The sequence below is a fragment of the Schistocerca americana genome, chromosome X (genome assembly GCF_021461395.2).
Source record: "Schistocerca americana isolate TAMUIC-IGC-003095 chromosome X, iqSchAmer2.1, whole genome shotgun sequence".
Classification (NCBI taxonomy): Eukaryota; Metazoa; Arthropoda; class Insecta; order Orthoptera; family Acrididae; genus Schistocerca; species Schistocerca americana.
In genome coordinates this window covers 307,990,200-308,005,887 of record NC_060130.1, presented here as the reverse complement: position 1 = coordinate 308,005,887, position 15,688 = coordinate 307,990,200, and positions in this window count along the sequence as shown.

The window sequence follows — 15,688 nt, the reverse complement described above, 5'->3', positions numbered from 1 at the left end:
CGCAGTATTTTCTTAAAAATCGGCGCTGATAATTGGTTCAAAAATGGTTCAAATGGCTCTGAGCACTATGGGACTCAACTGCTGAGGTCATTAGTCCCCTAGAACTTAGAACTAGTTAAACCTAACTAACCTAAGGACATCACAAACATCCATGCCCGAGGCAGGATTCGAACCTGCGACCGTAGCGGTCCTGCGGTTCCAGACTGCAGCGCCTTTAACCGCACGGCCACTTCGGCCGGCGCTGATTATTGGTTGTGCAGTATCGAGTGTATTTTAATAGCGTCTTCCGAGAAGCAATTTCTCGTTCTCTTTCAATTAAATACGAACAGTTCTAAAGACATGGACAAGCGTACATTTTCAGAATCATTTTATGCTTTTGGTCGTTTACTAGTCGATATGTATGAATATTATATTATTTGTGATAGTAAGAATTAGTAGACTGCCAAATAACATTGTAAATTTAATAAAAGTTCATCCGATTACACGTATTTTCGCCATTATATAAATTGTAATATAAATAGTAAAGAAAATGGCTGTGTTGAAAATAAAAATACTGACGAATGGAACTCGATGTTCTATATTATTCGTTGGAACTGTTCTGAGCGGATGTCCGATGACACCCGTTCAGTTTCTTAGTTGATCCGTTCGCTCAGTTTTTTTATTAGAGAAGGAAGCTAACGCTCTAACCAAACACGCTGAGCTACCGTGCGGCACCACTCGGCTGCAGCCGCTTCATGGTAAAAAATGTTCAAATGTGTTTGAAATCTTATGAGACTTAACTGCTAAGGTCATCAGTCCCTAAGCTTACACACTATTTAACCTGAACTATCCTAAGGACAAACACGCACCCCCATGCCCGAGGGAGGACTCGAACCTCCGCCAGGACCAGCCGCACAGTCTTCATGGTGAAAAAGGCCATTCACAGATATACAGGGTGTTTCAAAAATGACCGGTATATTTGAAACGGCAATAAAAACTAAACGAGCAGCGATAGAAATACACCGTTTGTTGCAATATGCTTGGGACAACAGTACATTTTCAGGCGGACAAACTTTCGAAATTACAGTAGTTACAATTTTCAACAACAGATGGCGCTGCAAGTGATGTGAAAGATATAGAAGACAACGCAGTCTGTGGGTGCGCCATTCTGTACGTCGTCTTTCTGCTGTAAGCGTGTGCTGTTCACAACGTGCAAGTGTGCTGTAGACAACATGGTTTATTCCTTAGAACAGAGGATTTTTCTGGTGTTGGAATTCCACCGCCTAGAACACAGTGTTGTTGCAACAAGACGAAGTTTTCAACGGAGGTTTAATGTAACCAAAGGACCGAAAAGCGATACAATAAAGGATCTGTTTGAAAAATTTCAACGGACTGGGAATGTGACGGATGAACGTGCTGGAAAGGTAGGGCGATCGCGTACAGCAACCACAGAGGACAACGCGCAGCTAGTGCAGCAGGTGATCCAACAGCGGCCTCGGGTTTCCGTTCGCCGTGTTGCAGCTGCAGTCCAAATGACGCCAACGTCCACGTATCGTCTCATGCGCCAGAGTTTACACCTCTATCCATACAAAATTCAAAGGCGGCAACCCCTCAGCGCCGCTACCATTGCGTCACGAGAGACATTCGCTAACGATATAGTGCACAGGATTGATGACGGCGATATGCATGTGGGCAGCATTTGGTTTACTGACGAAGCTTATTTTTACCTGGACGGCTTCGTCAATAAACAGAACTGGCGCATATGGGGAACTGAAAAGCCCCATGTTGCAGTCCCATCGTCCCTGCATCCTCAAAAAGTACTGGTCTGGGCCGCCATTTCTTCCAAAGGAATCATTGGCCCATTTTTCAGATCCGAAACGATTACTGCATCACGCTATCTGGACATTCTTCGTGAATTTGTGGCGGTACAAACTGCCTTAGACGACACTGCGAACACCTCGTGGTTTATGCATGATGGTGCCCGGCCACATCGCACGGCCGACGTCTTTAATTTCCTGAATGAATATTTCGATGATCGTGTGATTGCTTTGGGCTATCCGAAACATACAGGAGGCGGCGTGGATTGGCCTCCCTATTCGCCAGACATGAACCCCTGTGACTTCTTTCTGTGGGGACACTTGAAAGACCAGGTGTACCGCCAGAATCCAGAAACAATTGAACAGCTGAAGCAGTACATCTCATCTGCATGTGAAGCCATTCCGCCAGACACGTTGTCAAAGGTTTCGGGTAATTTAATTCAGAGACTACGCCATATTATTGCTACGCATGGTGGATATGTGGAAAATATCGCACTGTAGAGTTTCCCAGACCGCAGCACCATCTGTTGTTGAAAATTTTAACTACTGTAATTTCGAAAGTTTGTCTGGCTGAAAATGTACTGTTGTCCCAAGCATATTGCAACAAACGGTGTATTTCTATCGCTGCTCGTTTAGTTTTTATTGCCGTTTCAAATATACCGGTCATTTTTGAAACACCCTGTATATTTGACGACCGAAATTGTCATCCGATTTTCTCAGTAACTCCTCAGAGGTACGCGCTACTGCTTACACATTTTGTTGGCTTCATGGAGTACTACGAGTGGACGAAGTTTGCAGTAAATCCGCGTTCCAAACGTTGTGGCCTCCCCTTGTGAGATTCCCACAGGAAGTCGAACGTATTTGTGCATCCGCACTGGAGAAGATGGTTCCGTTGCCCAGCGAGGCTTATCAGATTATATAATTACGTGGTGTCTGTTCTTTCCGAAAGATTCCGCGTAATGTCCCGTTGCAGCTGACAGCAGTGATGCCCTTCAATTCACATATAATGTTTCAAATCTGCAGATTCTGCGTGGTGTCTGTTCTTTCGAACATGTCCGAAAGGACAGACACTACGCATTCATATAATTGTGTTCCTTAAATTGTACCTAATTGATGTTCCTTCTTAAATTGTATTAACTTTCACAAATTACAATTTTTCTAGTACAACAATTTCAGCTTGGTACCCATATTATGTTTTGTTAAATGAAGTACTGGTTTTGCATGAAGGAGGCTTGAACGACATGTTATATTACAGTAAGTTATATATATATATATATATTGTCTGGGGCGAAAGTACGACATGAGTGGTCATAAAAAACAAAATGGTTTTTCGAAACTCAAGAAAAGTGATAAATCTCAAATAATTTATTGGTAATTACCTGAAAACACCTCACATTCGACAAGTACAGAACTACATGTCCATATTACTGTTGTATAGACTATAACGCAATTTGCCGCGCGGGATTAGCCGAGCGGTCTTATAGGCGCTGCAGTCATGGACTGTGCAGCTGATCCCGGCGGAGGTTCGAGTCCTCCCTCGGGCATGGGTGAGTGTGTTTGTCCTTAGGATAATTTAGGTTAAGTAGTGTGCAAGTTTAGGGACTGATGACCTTAGCAGTTAAGTCCAATAAGATTTCACACACATATGAACATATAATGGAATTTACTGCCACAATTATTTACTTTAAATTTAATGGACGCTTGTACTATTGTAACATAAGTTTTACAGAATTCTTTAAGTCGATTTTTCTCAAGTATTGAATTTTTGAGTTGTGTGACTGTTCTTGCAAGAGTGCAGTATGTCTGGGGTGATTTGAAATGTTTCAATAACCAACGGAAACAATATGCATTGCTCTCGTCATTATGCTAGTAATCACCGAAATTATCTCAAAAAACTGCCACTCATTTCTATAATGGTGGCTTGTGACATTGTTTTAAGGCGCTAACAGAGCCTTACGTCAGAATTGCACAAGAATTTCGGAAACAAATTGTTATATATTCTCCTTCGAATGACACTCAGGGCTTGTTTTAAGCATTATTCAGTGGATCAAAATAAAATCCAGAGATCCTCATACGTCGTCAGTCCTTTCGGACGCAAATAATGTTCATAATACATTGATCGCCCCGGGCTGACGTGGAGATAGAAGCGCTAAAAACAGAGAGACGAAAATCACTACAAAAAAGCAAACATAAAAATATTTATGGTTGATATATATATCAGACGACTGCATTTGATTAGTCGATTACAAAATTGGAAAGCGACCTTGCCAGAGCATAGTACTGGATATTCCATGTATCTGATGGCCGCACGTAACGGCGCAGTAGATGCCGGGCAGTGGGTGCTTCGTTGCCCGGTGAATCAGATGCCACGTCGCCAGTCTACTACCGCCGTATTAAATTTGAAATACGTACAAATAAATATCATAATCACCCATATTATGCAAGGAGACACTGGAACTTCGTGCCATTGTTTCACAGACATTTCTGACTTCTACCCAAGAAATTATTCATCACGGAATGTAGTTCTCTTTGAGAAACAGCATTAATGTTCAAAATTTGTGTGAAATCTTATGGGACTTAACTGCTAAGGTCATCAGTCCCTACGCTTACACACTAATTAACCTAAATTATGCTAAGGACAAACACACACACTCATGCCCGAGGGAGGACTCGAACCTCCGCCGGGACCAGCCGCACAGTCCGTGACTGCAGCGCCCGAGACCGCTCGGCTAATCCCGCGCGGCAGCGTTAATTGACTCCCGGATTTTATTTTTGAGTTCCTGTAACGTGTGCGTATTTTTTGTGTACACTTTCTGCTTTAGTGCTCCCGACACACAGAAATCCAACGGCGTTAAATCGGATCTTCAAACGGGGCAGATATTATTGCTAATGGCTCACGTTGGAAAACTTCTTTAATTGCTTGCAAAGAATAACTGGCAGTATGATCCCTTGCCGCCATAAAAAAACGTGAAGCTTTGTTCTTTCACTCAGTTCATTAAAAAACGGTTGCGAAATATTTTGCAATCTTTCGTTGTTAATTGCGTCATTAAAAATTGTATTATTCTGCCACCACTAAGTGCGCACCACACTCTTACTTCCTTATCGTGTAGGGCTTCCTCATGAAGCAGAGTAGGTCCTTCGGTGCTTCAATGTCGACAGTTTTGGGAATTAACATACCCAGTTAAATGGAATCGAACCTCGTCTGAAAAAAGAATGAGATAAGGATCCTTTCCAGTCATGCACTTGTTTCAAAACCCATTCGCAAAACCTAACGCTGTGCGTCGGATCACCACGTTTAAGTTATTACACTGCAGTTCTTTATAGTGGCTTAGCCCAATCAACTTAGCAGCTCTGTGTACAGAGGCGCAAGAAAATTGCATTTGTTGTGAGAGACGTCTAAGAGCCTTCAACACTTTCCGTTTCACGAAATTCATTCACTAATTTGTGAACTGCATCACTACTAGGAACTAGAACATCTGGAAACTTCTGTTCAAACAATCTCCCTATAACATGAGTGAATGGGAAATTTGTGGTAAGGTCCTATGGGACCAAACTACTGAGGTTATCGGTCCCTAAAAGGGCTCTAAGCACTATGAGACCTAACATCTGAGGTCATCAGTCCCCTAGAACTTAGAACTACCTAAACCTAATTAACGTAAGGACATCACACACATCCATGCCCGAGGCAGGATTCGAACCTGTGACCGTAGCAGCAGCGCGGTTCCGGACTGAAGTGCCTAGAGCCGCTCTTCCACAACGGCCGGCTATATCGGTGCCTAGGCTTACATACTGATTAAACTAACTTTAGCTATAGACTGCTACAGATGAATGCTGGAGATTAGATGGGTAGATCACATAACTAATGGGGAGGTATTGAATAGGATTGGGGAGAAGAGAAGTTTGTGGCACAACTTGGCTAGAAGGAGGGATCGGTTGGTAGGACATGTTCTGAGGCATCAAGAGATCACCAATTTAGTATTGGAGGGCAGCGTGGAGGGTAAAAATCCTAGAGAGAGACCAAGAGATGAATACACTAAGCAGATTCAGAAGTATGTAGGTTGCAGTAGTTACTGGGAGATGAAGAAGCTTGCACAGGATAGAATAACATGGAGAGCTGCATCAAACCAGTCTCAGGACTGAAGACCACAACAACAAGCTAGGGACAACACACACCCACGCCCGAGGGAGGACTCGAACCTCCGACGGGCGGAGCCGCGCGAACCGTGCAAGGCGCCTTAAACCGCGGGGCTACCAAGCGCGGCATTAGTCAATTCTGTACGCACATACGCAACGTAAATACACACTCGTTGTTGAATGGAATAATTGGATCCTGCCAGTGTTGCGTTCGCAGACTTCACTGTTTCACTCGTGATGTTTATTTCACTGTTCGAATGTCGCTGGCTGAAAAGGCGCGTAGTGCGGCATCGCGGCAGCCGTTCGACAGGCCTCCGCGGTCCCGGTAGCCGGCAAACACAACCCCGCGTTTGCGGTCACCAGATAAATAAAACACCCTGTAATTTGTAACTTGCTGTTGAATTTATTTTCATTGATTAAGATTAATAAAACACAATCTTGTAGATAAAGTAAGTTACCTGTATCGAGGTAATTTGAACTCATTGTTCTAATCTGATACCGTAATTGTTTCAGAATGTTGTGAAGGAAAGTGTAAAAATTTAAGTTGAACAGTGCTCTCGTATCAGGTTTAGTGGAAATAGTTCATGCTAGCTACCCCCAGTTAAACCTATTATGTCACTGCGAATGAGACATCAATCATACGATGAGACTGAGCGAGGTGGCACAGTGGTAGCACACTGGACTCGCATTCGGGAGGACGACGGTTCAATCTCGCGTCCGGCCAACCTGATTTAGGTTTTCCGTGATTTCCCTAAATCGCTCCAAGCAAATGCTGGGATGGTTCCTTTGAAAGGGCACGGACGACTTCCTTCCCAGTCCTTCCCTAATCCGACGAGACCGATGACCTCGCTGTTTGGTCTCTTACCCCAAACAACCAACCAACCAACCAACATACGATGAGGCTGGTACAGTAAAGTATATATAAGTAAACACATTAATACGGAAAAGAGACGAGCAGTTTCAAACATTTTCATGTAGTAGCCGAAAGCGTCTGTTGCGTTACGTCAGAACCAACTTTTATTACGTGAAAGCAGTCTGAATGAATCCACTGGATATAGACAGAGTGCTTGTAATCGACCTCAGACTGATTTAAAGAATGAAGAACTCGATAGAATTGTGTCATACATTCTCCTTCAACTTTTGTTTCGGTAGTCTTTCGAGTTTTGCATGGGAGATTCGCAGTATGAGGGAGACAAGTCAGTAAAAGTAGTTTTATTGGTGTTGTGCAAATGAGATCACGACACCCGAAAACTTTTCACTTGTTTCGCGCTAGATGGAAAGACTGAAAGTTTGCTCTTAACTAAAATAAACGTAATGTAGTCGCATAAGTGGGCGAAAAGATCACATATCGCGTGAGTAGACCATCGGCCATTAGCCAGTGGAACAGTTACGCCATAAAATTTCCTACCGGAGCGATTTAAGGTGTAATGATCTCATGCAAATAACTCTGGAGAATATGGATGCCAGAGAGATTTATCGGAACAATCTTAAGGAAGTGTAATTTACCCATGAAAGATCACTTACAAAATCCTTGTTCCACAGGTTAACGAGAATTTGTCGCCTTTCACGGTCCGTTACCAAGCTGTAGTATCGAAAGAGAATAGTCACTGGTTTGTTTCATCAGATCAGGAGCAAGCTGCAGGCGCCGCTGTTCTAGTGCACATCATGAAACATAGTACAGTGCCTCACTAAAAATGTGAAGCACCGAGAAGAAATACTGAGATGTCAAAAAACTTCATACCCCTGCGTGGGCATGGAAGTGATTAGAGTCGCAATTATCTGTGAGAGACAGAACGACCATCAGAGTGCATTGGCGTTTATCATCTTTAGTGTTGTTTCCAGAGCTGGTTGGGTGTATTAGGGCCATGAACAGCGTCAGATGATGAGAGACTGCTGGCCGTTGTGGCCGAGCGGCTCTAGGCGCTTCCGTCTGGAACCGCGCTACCGCTACGGTCGCAGGTTCGAATCCTGCCTCGGGCATGGATGTGTGTGATGCCCTTAGGTTAGTTAGGTTTAAGTAGTTCCAAGTCTAGGGGACTGATGACCTCAGATGTTAAGTCACATAGTGCTCAGAGCCATTTGAGCAATTTGTTTAGAAAAAAATGTTCAAATGTGTGTGAAATCTTAAGGGACTTAACAGCTAAGGTCATCAGTCCCTAAGCTTACACACTACTTCACCTAAAGTAGCCTAAGGACAAACACACACACCCATGCCCGAGGGAGGACTCGAACCTCCGCCGGAACCAGCCGCACAGTCCACCACTGCAGCGCCCAAGACCGCTCGGTTAATCCCGCGCGGCGTTTGTTTAGAGACTAGTGTGAGAGACACAGAGATGCCGCGTGCTCGTCAGAGACAGCTTTATCACAACCTGGCTGAGTTTGATAGGGGACGCAATTTAGCCAAGTGGTCGAATCGTGCGATATATAGACAGACAGAGGGATAGAAAAACAATTGAAATCGCTCAAAAGAGGGAAGGCCGCTGGACCTGATGGGATGCCAGTTCGATTTTACACAGAGTACGCGAAGGAACTTGCCCCCTATCTTGCAGCGGTGTACCGTAGGTCTCTAGAAGATGTAGCTCCCCAAAAGATTGGAAAAGGGCACAGAGTATAATGACTTTTCTGGAGACTAGAAATCTACTCTCTAGGAATCAGCATGGGTTTCGAAAAAGACGATCGTGTGAAGCCCAGCTCGCGCTATTAGTCCACGAGACTCAGAGGGCCATAGACACGGGTTCCCAGGTAGATGCCGTGTTTCTTGACTTCCGCAACGCCTTTGATACAGTTCCCCACAGTCGTTTAATGAACAAAGTAACAGCACATGGACTATCAGACCAGTTGTGTGACTGGATTGAAGAGTTCCTAGATAACGGATCGCAGAATGTCATTCTCAATGGAGAGAAGTCTTCCGAAGTAAGAGTGATTTAGGTGTGCCGCAGGGGAGTGTCATAGGACCATTGCTATTCACAATATATATAAATGACCTTGTGGATGACATAGGAAGTTCGCTGAGTCTTTTTGCGGATGATGCTGTAGTATATCGAGAGGTTGTAACAATGGAAAAGTGTACTGAAATGCAGGAGGATCTGCAACGAATTGACAGATGGTGCAGGGAATGGCAATTGAATCTCAATGTAGACAAGTGTAATGTGCTACGAATACAATAGAAAGGAAGATCCTTTATCATTTAGCTACAATATAGCAGGTCAGCAGCTGGAAGCAGTTAATTCCATAAATTATCTGGGAGTAGGCATGAGGAGTGATTTAAAATGGAATGACCGTATAAAATTATTCCTCGGTAAAGCAGATGCCAGACAGATTCGGTGGAAGGATCCTAAGGAAATGCAATCCGAAAACAAAGGAAGTAGTTTACAGTACACTTTTTCGCCCACTGCTTGAATACTGCTCACCGGTCTGGGATCCGTACCAGATAGGTTTGATAGAAGAGACAGAGAAGATCCAACGGAGAGCAGCGCGCTTCGTTACAGGATCATTTAGTAATCGTGCAAGCGTTACGGAGATGATAGATAAACTCCAGTGGAAGACTCTGCAGGAGAGACGCTCAGTAGCTCGGTACGGGCTTTTGTTGAAGATTCGAGAACATACCTTCACCGAGGAGTCAAGCAGTATATTGCTCTCTCCTACGTATATCTCGCGAGGAAACCATGAGGATAAAATCAGATAGATTAGAGCCCACACAGAGGCATACCGACAATCTTTCCTTCCAAGAACAATACGAGACTGGAATAGAAGGGAGAACCGATAGAGGTACTCAAGGCACCCTCCGCCACACACCGTCAGGTGGCTTGCGGAGTATGGATGTAGATGTAGATGTTGCGGGGACGTGAGGACGGGCATACTAGTCATAAAGCTTCTCGTCGACCACGCGACCAACGCAATGAAGGATCGCGGTATTGTGCACAAGGTACGCTGTGACTGCTTCACATCTGCACCAGCCATCCAAAAACAAGTAGTGGACTCCCGGCAACATTCTATTTCATCCGGCGTCAACGGTCTGAGACTAGCAGCAGCCAGAGTGGAGAATTAACATCCCAGGCATAGACTGCCGTTAATATCAAAACACGACATGCTGCCAAGGTTGTTTCGATTACGCTGCCGAAGTTTCGCTGTGTAGCTCTTGCACATTCTGCATACAGTCCCGATCCCTCCCCATGCGATTTCCAAATTTGTGTAGCCCTGAAGGAAGACATTCGTGCCCGTTGATTTGCCTCGGACGAAGGGGTCCACACCTGGCTACAGTCATGGTTCCGTAGGCAACCGCAAACATTTTGTCCGTGAAAGCATTGACTGTCTTGTCTCACAGTGGCATAAATGTATTCATCCTCCATCTGTCTCGTTTTCATTTGACTGCCCCTTATACATCAAGGTGCAGTCAATTGTGACGTCTAAATATAGGGTGTTCCAGTTATCTGATGACCGTACACGCGGGGTTGTTTGCCGCACTTCACCCCGTTTCGGCCAGAGTCTTTCGACAGTGAAACAGACATCACGAATGAAACAGTGAAGTCTGCGAACACAACAGTGGCAAGACTGAATTATTCCAGTCCACGACGATTGTTTATTTACGATTCGTTTGTGCGTACAGAATCCACTCGTACTGTCCGCAGATTGTCTGAACAGAAGTTTCCAGGTGGTTGAATTCCCGAGTCGTGACTCATTTCACAAACTCGTGAATAAATTTAGCAAAACGGAAAATACTCATATCTCTTAGACGTATATCACAGCAAACGCAAATTTCTTGCACCTCTGTACAAAAAGCTGCTAAGTTATTTGCGCTAAGGCACTAAAGTAACAGGAGTGAAAGAACTTAAACCTGGCGATCCCGCACACAGGATTATGTTTTACGAATGGGTTTTAAAATAAGTACACTACTGGCCATTAAAATTGCTACACCACGAAGATGACGTGCTACAGACGCGAAATTTAACCAACAGGAAGAGGATGCTGTGATATGCAAATGATTAGCTTTTCAGGGCATTCACACAAGGGTGGCGCCGGTGGTGACACCTGCAACGTGCTGACATGAGGAAAGTTTCCAACCGATTTCTCATACACAAACAGCGGTTGACCGGCGTTGGCTGGTGAAACGTTGTCGTGATGCCTCGTGTAAGGAGGAGAAATGCGTACCATCTCGTTTCCGATTTTGATAACGGTCGGATTGTAGCCTATCGCGATTGCGGTTTATCGTATCGCTACATTGCTGCTCACGTTGGTCGAGATCCAATGGCTGTTATCAGAATATGGAATCGGTGGGTTCAGGAGGGTAATACGGATCGCCGTGATGGATCCCAACGGCGTCGTATCACTAGCAGTCGTGATGACAGGCATCTTATCCGCATGGCTTTAACGGATCATGCAGCCACGTCTCGATCCCTGAGCCAACAGATGGGGACGTTTGCCTATCAACAACTATCTGCGCGAGCAGTTGATGACGTTTGCAGCAGCAGAGACTATCAGCTCGGAGACCATGGCTGCGGTTACCCTTGACGCTGCATCACAGACAGGAGCGCCTGCGATGGTGTACTTAACGACGAACCTGAGAGCACGAATGGCAAAACGTCATTTTTTCGGATGAAGCCAGGTTCTGTTTACAGCATCAAGATGGTCGCATCCGTGTTTGCGGACATCGCGGTGAACGCACATTGGAAGCGTGTATTCTTCATCGCCATACTGGCGTATCTCCCGGCGTGATGGTATGGGGTGCCATTGGTTACACGTCTCGGTCAACTCTTGTTCGCACTGACGGCACTTTGAACAGTGGACGTTACATTTCAGATGTGTTACGACCCGCAGCTCTACCCTTCATTCGATCCCTGCGAAACCCTACATTTCAGCATGACAATGCGCGACCGCATGTTGCAGGTCCTGTACGGGCCCTTCTGGATACAGAAAATGTTCGACTGCTGCCCTGGCCAGCACATTCTCCAGATCTCTCAACAATTGAAAACGTCTGAGCAATGGTGGCCGAGCAACTGGCTCGTCACAATACGCCAGTCACTACTCTTGATGAACTGTGGTATCATGTTGATGCTGCATGGGCAGCTGTACCTGTACACGCCATCCAAGCTCCGTTTGACTCAATGCCCAGGCGTATCAAGGCTGTTATTACGGCCAGCGGTGGTTGTTCTGGCTACTGATTTCTCAGGATCTATGCACCCAAGTTGCGTGAAAATGTAATCACATGTCAGTTCTAGTATAATATATTTGACCAATGAATACCAGTTTATCTTCTGCATTTGTTCTTGGTGTAGCAATTTTAATGGCCAGTAGTGTACATGACGATGAAATGGATCTTTAACTGATTCTGTTTACAGGTTAGGCTTGGTTCCACTTATACGGTTATTTTAATTCCCGAAACTGTCGACATTGTTGCGTCGATAGACCTATTCTGCGCCGGCCTCAGTGTCCGACAGGTTCTAGGCGCTACAGTCTGGAACCGCGCGACTGCTACGGTCGCAGGTTCGAATCCTGCCTCGGGCATGGATGTTTGTGATGTCCTTAGGTTAGTTAGGTTTAAGTAGTTCTAAGTTCTAGGGGACTGATGACCTCAGCAGTTAAGTCCCATAGTGCTCAGAACCATTATTAGACCTATTCTGCTTTATGAGGAATTCCTACACGATCAAAAGTATGAGTGTGGTGCATAGTTATTGGTGACAGATTAACAGACCAAATTTTTTAATGAGACAGTTAACAGTGAATGATATGTGCAAAATATTTTGAAACTGTTTTTTAGTGAACTGAGTGGAAGTCAACGAAGCTTCGCGTTTTTTTAACGGGATTCGGCAAAGGCTCGTGCAGTAAACGTTTCTTTGCACGTGGTTCTACATCTACATTCATACTCCGCAAGCCACCTGACGGTGTGTGGCGGAGGGTACCTTGAGTACCTCTATCGGTTCTCCCTTCTATTCCAGTCTCGTATTGTTCGTGGAAAGAAAGATTGTCGGTATGCCTCTGTGTGGGCTCTAATCTCTCTTATTTTATCCTCATGGTTTCCTCGCGAGATATACTTAGGAGGGAGCAATATACTGCTTCACTCCTCGGTGAAGGTATGTTCACGAAACTTCAACAACAGCCCGTACCGAGCTATGAGCGTCTCTCTTGGAGAGTCTTCCACTGGAGTTTATCTATCATCTCCGTAACGCTTTCGCGATTACTAAGTGATCCTGTAACGGAGCGCGCTGCTCTCCATTCGATCTTCTCTATCTCTTCTATCAACCCTATCTGGTACGGAACCCACATCGGTGAGCAGTAGTCAAGCAGTGGGCGAACAAGTGTACTGTAACCTACTTCCTTTGTTTTCCGACTCCATTTCCTTAGGATTCTTCCAATGAATCACAGTCTGGCATCTGCTTTACCAACGATTAATTTTATATAGTCATTCCATTTTAAATCACTCCTAATGCCTACTCCATGCCTACTCCCAGATAATTTATGGAATTAACTGCTTCCAGTTGCTGACCCGCTATTTTGTACTAGATGATAAGGGATCTTTCTTTCTGTGTATTCGCAGCACGTTACACTTGTCTACATTGAGATTCAATTGCCATTCCCTGCACCATCTGTCAATTCGCTGCAGATCCTCCTGCATTTCAGTACAATTTTCCATTGTTACAACCTCTCGATATACTACAGCATCATTCGCAAAAAGCCACAGTGAACTTCCGATGTTATCCGCAAAGTCATGTATATATATTGTGAACAGCAACGGTCCTACGACACTCCCCTGCGGCACACGATGAGTTCCATGGCAGAATCATAAGCCAGCTAGAAGTGCCGTCTAACGCCATGCGGTTTATATTTGTGGGGAGCACTAAACGATAACGTGCACAGAACTAATCTGCATACGTTACAGGAACTCGAGGATAATATGCGCAAGTCAGTTAATTCAATTTCTCAAAGAAAATTACATCGTGTGATAAATGATTTCTTGAGTAGATGTCGTAAATGCGTGGAATACAATATCAGGCTGTTCCAGCATCTCCTTGCGTGATATGTGAGAGCACAAAGTTTGTTTGAACATATTTGAAAGTTAGTACTGCGGTAGTAGGCAGGCGACACGGCATCTGATTCGTTGGGCAACGAAGCGCCCACTGCCCGACACCTACTGAACCGTGCATGCGATCGTCAGATAATGGTACACCCTGTATTTGGAAAATGGTGCAGCATCCAATTGAAGGCCTTGCTATGAGACGCTAGTTATGATTTATCTGTTTGTTTTTAAGACGGAAAGCACGCAGTTGGATTTTCACTGAGTTTGGGTGAAGTTGATTGTTACTGTAATAAATGCTATTTTTCAAAGTATCTTTCAGGTGAACTCCAACTTCCTCTAAGGAGTTAGCTAGTGGTGCCAAAGAGAGAATATCTCTAGAAACAAAACGTCTGGTGTGCTATGGTTCAAATGGCTTTAAGCCCTATAGAACTCAACATCAGAGGTCATCAGTCCCCTAGATTTAGAACTACTTAAACCTAACTAACCTAAGGACATCACGCACATCCATGCCCGAGGCAGGATTCGAACCTGCGACCGTAGCAGCAGCGCAGTTCCGGACTGAAGCGCCTAGAACCGCTCGGCCACAACGGCCGGCTGGAGTGCTATGAAAGTAGCTGGTCTATAGTATAGATGTTAAAAAGTTCAGGGGCTAATGCGCCTCCTGGTAGTAACCCATTTTTCAGGCATCGATATCGACCGCGTTTTCCCTTAAAGCTTAGACGTAGTCTACACGAAAGGACCTCCCTGAAGAATGAATTAGTAAGTTATTCAGGTGTTCCTTCAGCAATGATATTAACTACCAGGGATATCGTAATATCTACAAAAAATTTACAAGACAATAACATCCTTATGACTGAAATGTGCAGGTCATTCTCGTTTCGAAAAAGAACCGCAACTATAGCACTTTATCGCTGACGTCAGTATGTCGTAGAATCTTAGAACACGTTCTATGCTCGCGCATTATGGCTTTTTTGAAAAACGAAAATCCTTCTATAGTAATCAACATAGATACAAAAGCAAAAATCGCGTGAAACCCAGCTCGCTCAATTCGACACAGAAGGCAGTAGACAGCGGAGCCCAAGTTGATGATGTGTTCATTGACTTCGGAAGGTGTTCGATACACTTCTGCACTGTCACCTTACGAATATGAAGCCATCGTATAGAATCTCAGACCATTTTTATGATTAGGTTGAAGAGATCCCAGCAAATAAAGTGCAACACGTTATTCTTAACGGAGAGAAATCTTAAGACGTAGAAGTAACTTCGAGAGTAATTCAAGGGAATGTTATACGACCATTACTGTTCAGTATAGAGGACAGCGAAATGTAGCGAAATGCAGGAAGCCCTGCAAAGCATCGACGCTTAAAACAATACGGTTTCAGACACGGCCAACAGGTTTCGTTCGTATTTGGCAGGTCGCTTGTGTACAACCTAAAACTCCCGATTTTGCGAAAACCAACTCTGAATTTCATGACGCGCAATCGATTCAGAACATCGATAGATAATTGAAAACTGAATATTTTTCATCATTACATATGGGGTTCGGAAACGTATATATTCCTGGAAATGAAGCACAGAATTTTTTTCGACCGCCCGTTATGTACGCATAAGAAAATCCTTCAACGAAGACGCCACTGGCGTAGAAACTAATTCGTCCGTGTGGGTAGCATAGAACCCGTGTTCGATTCGCAGATGTATTCTGCATCTTTCTTCTAGCATTCGTATTTTTTCCGCATGGAAACTGGCA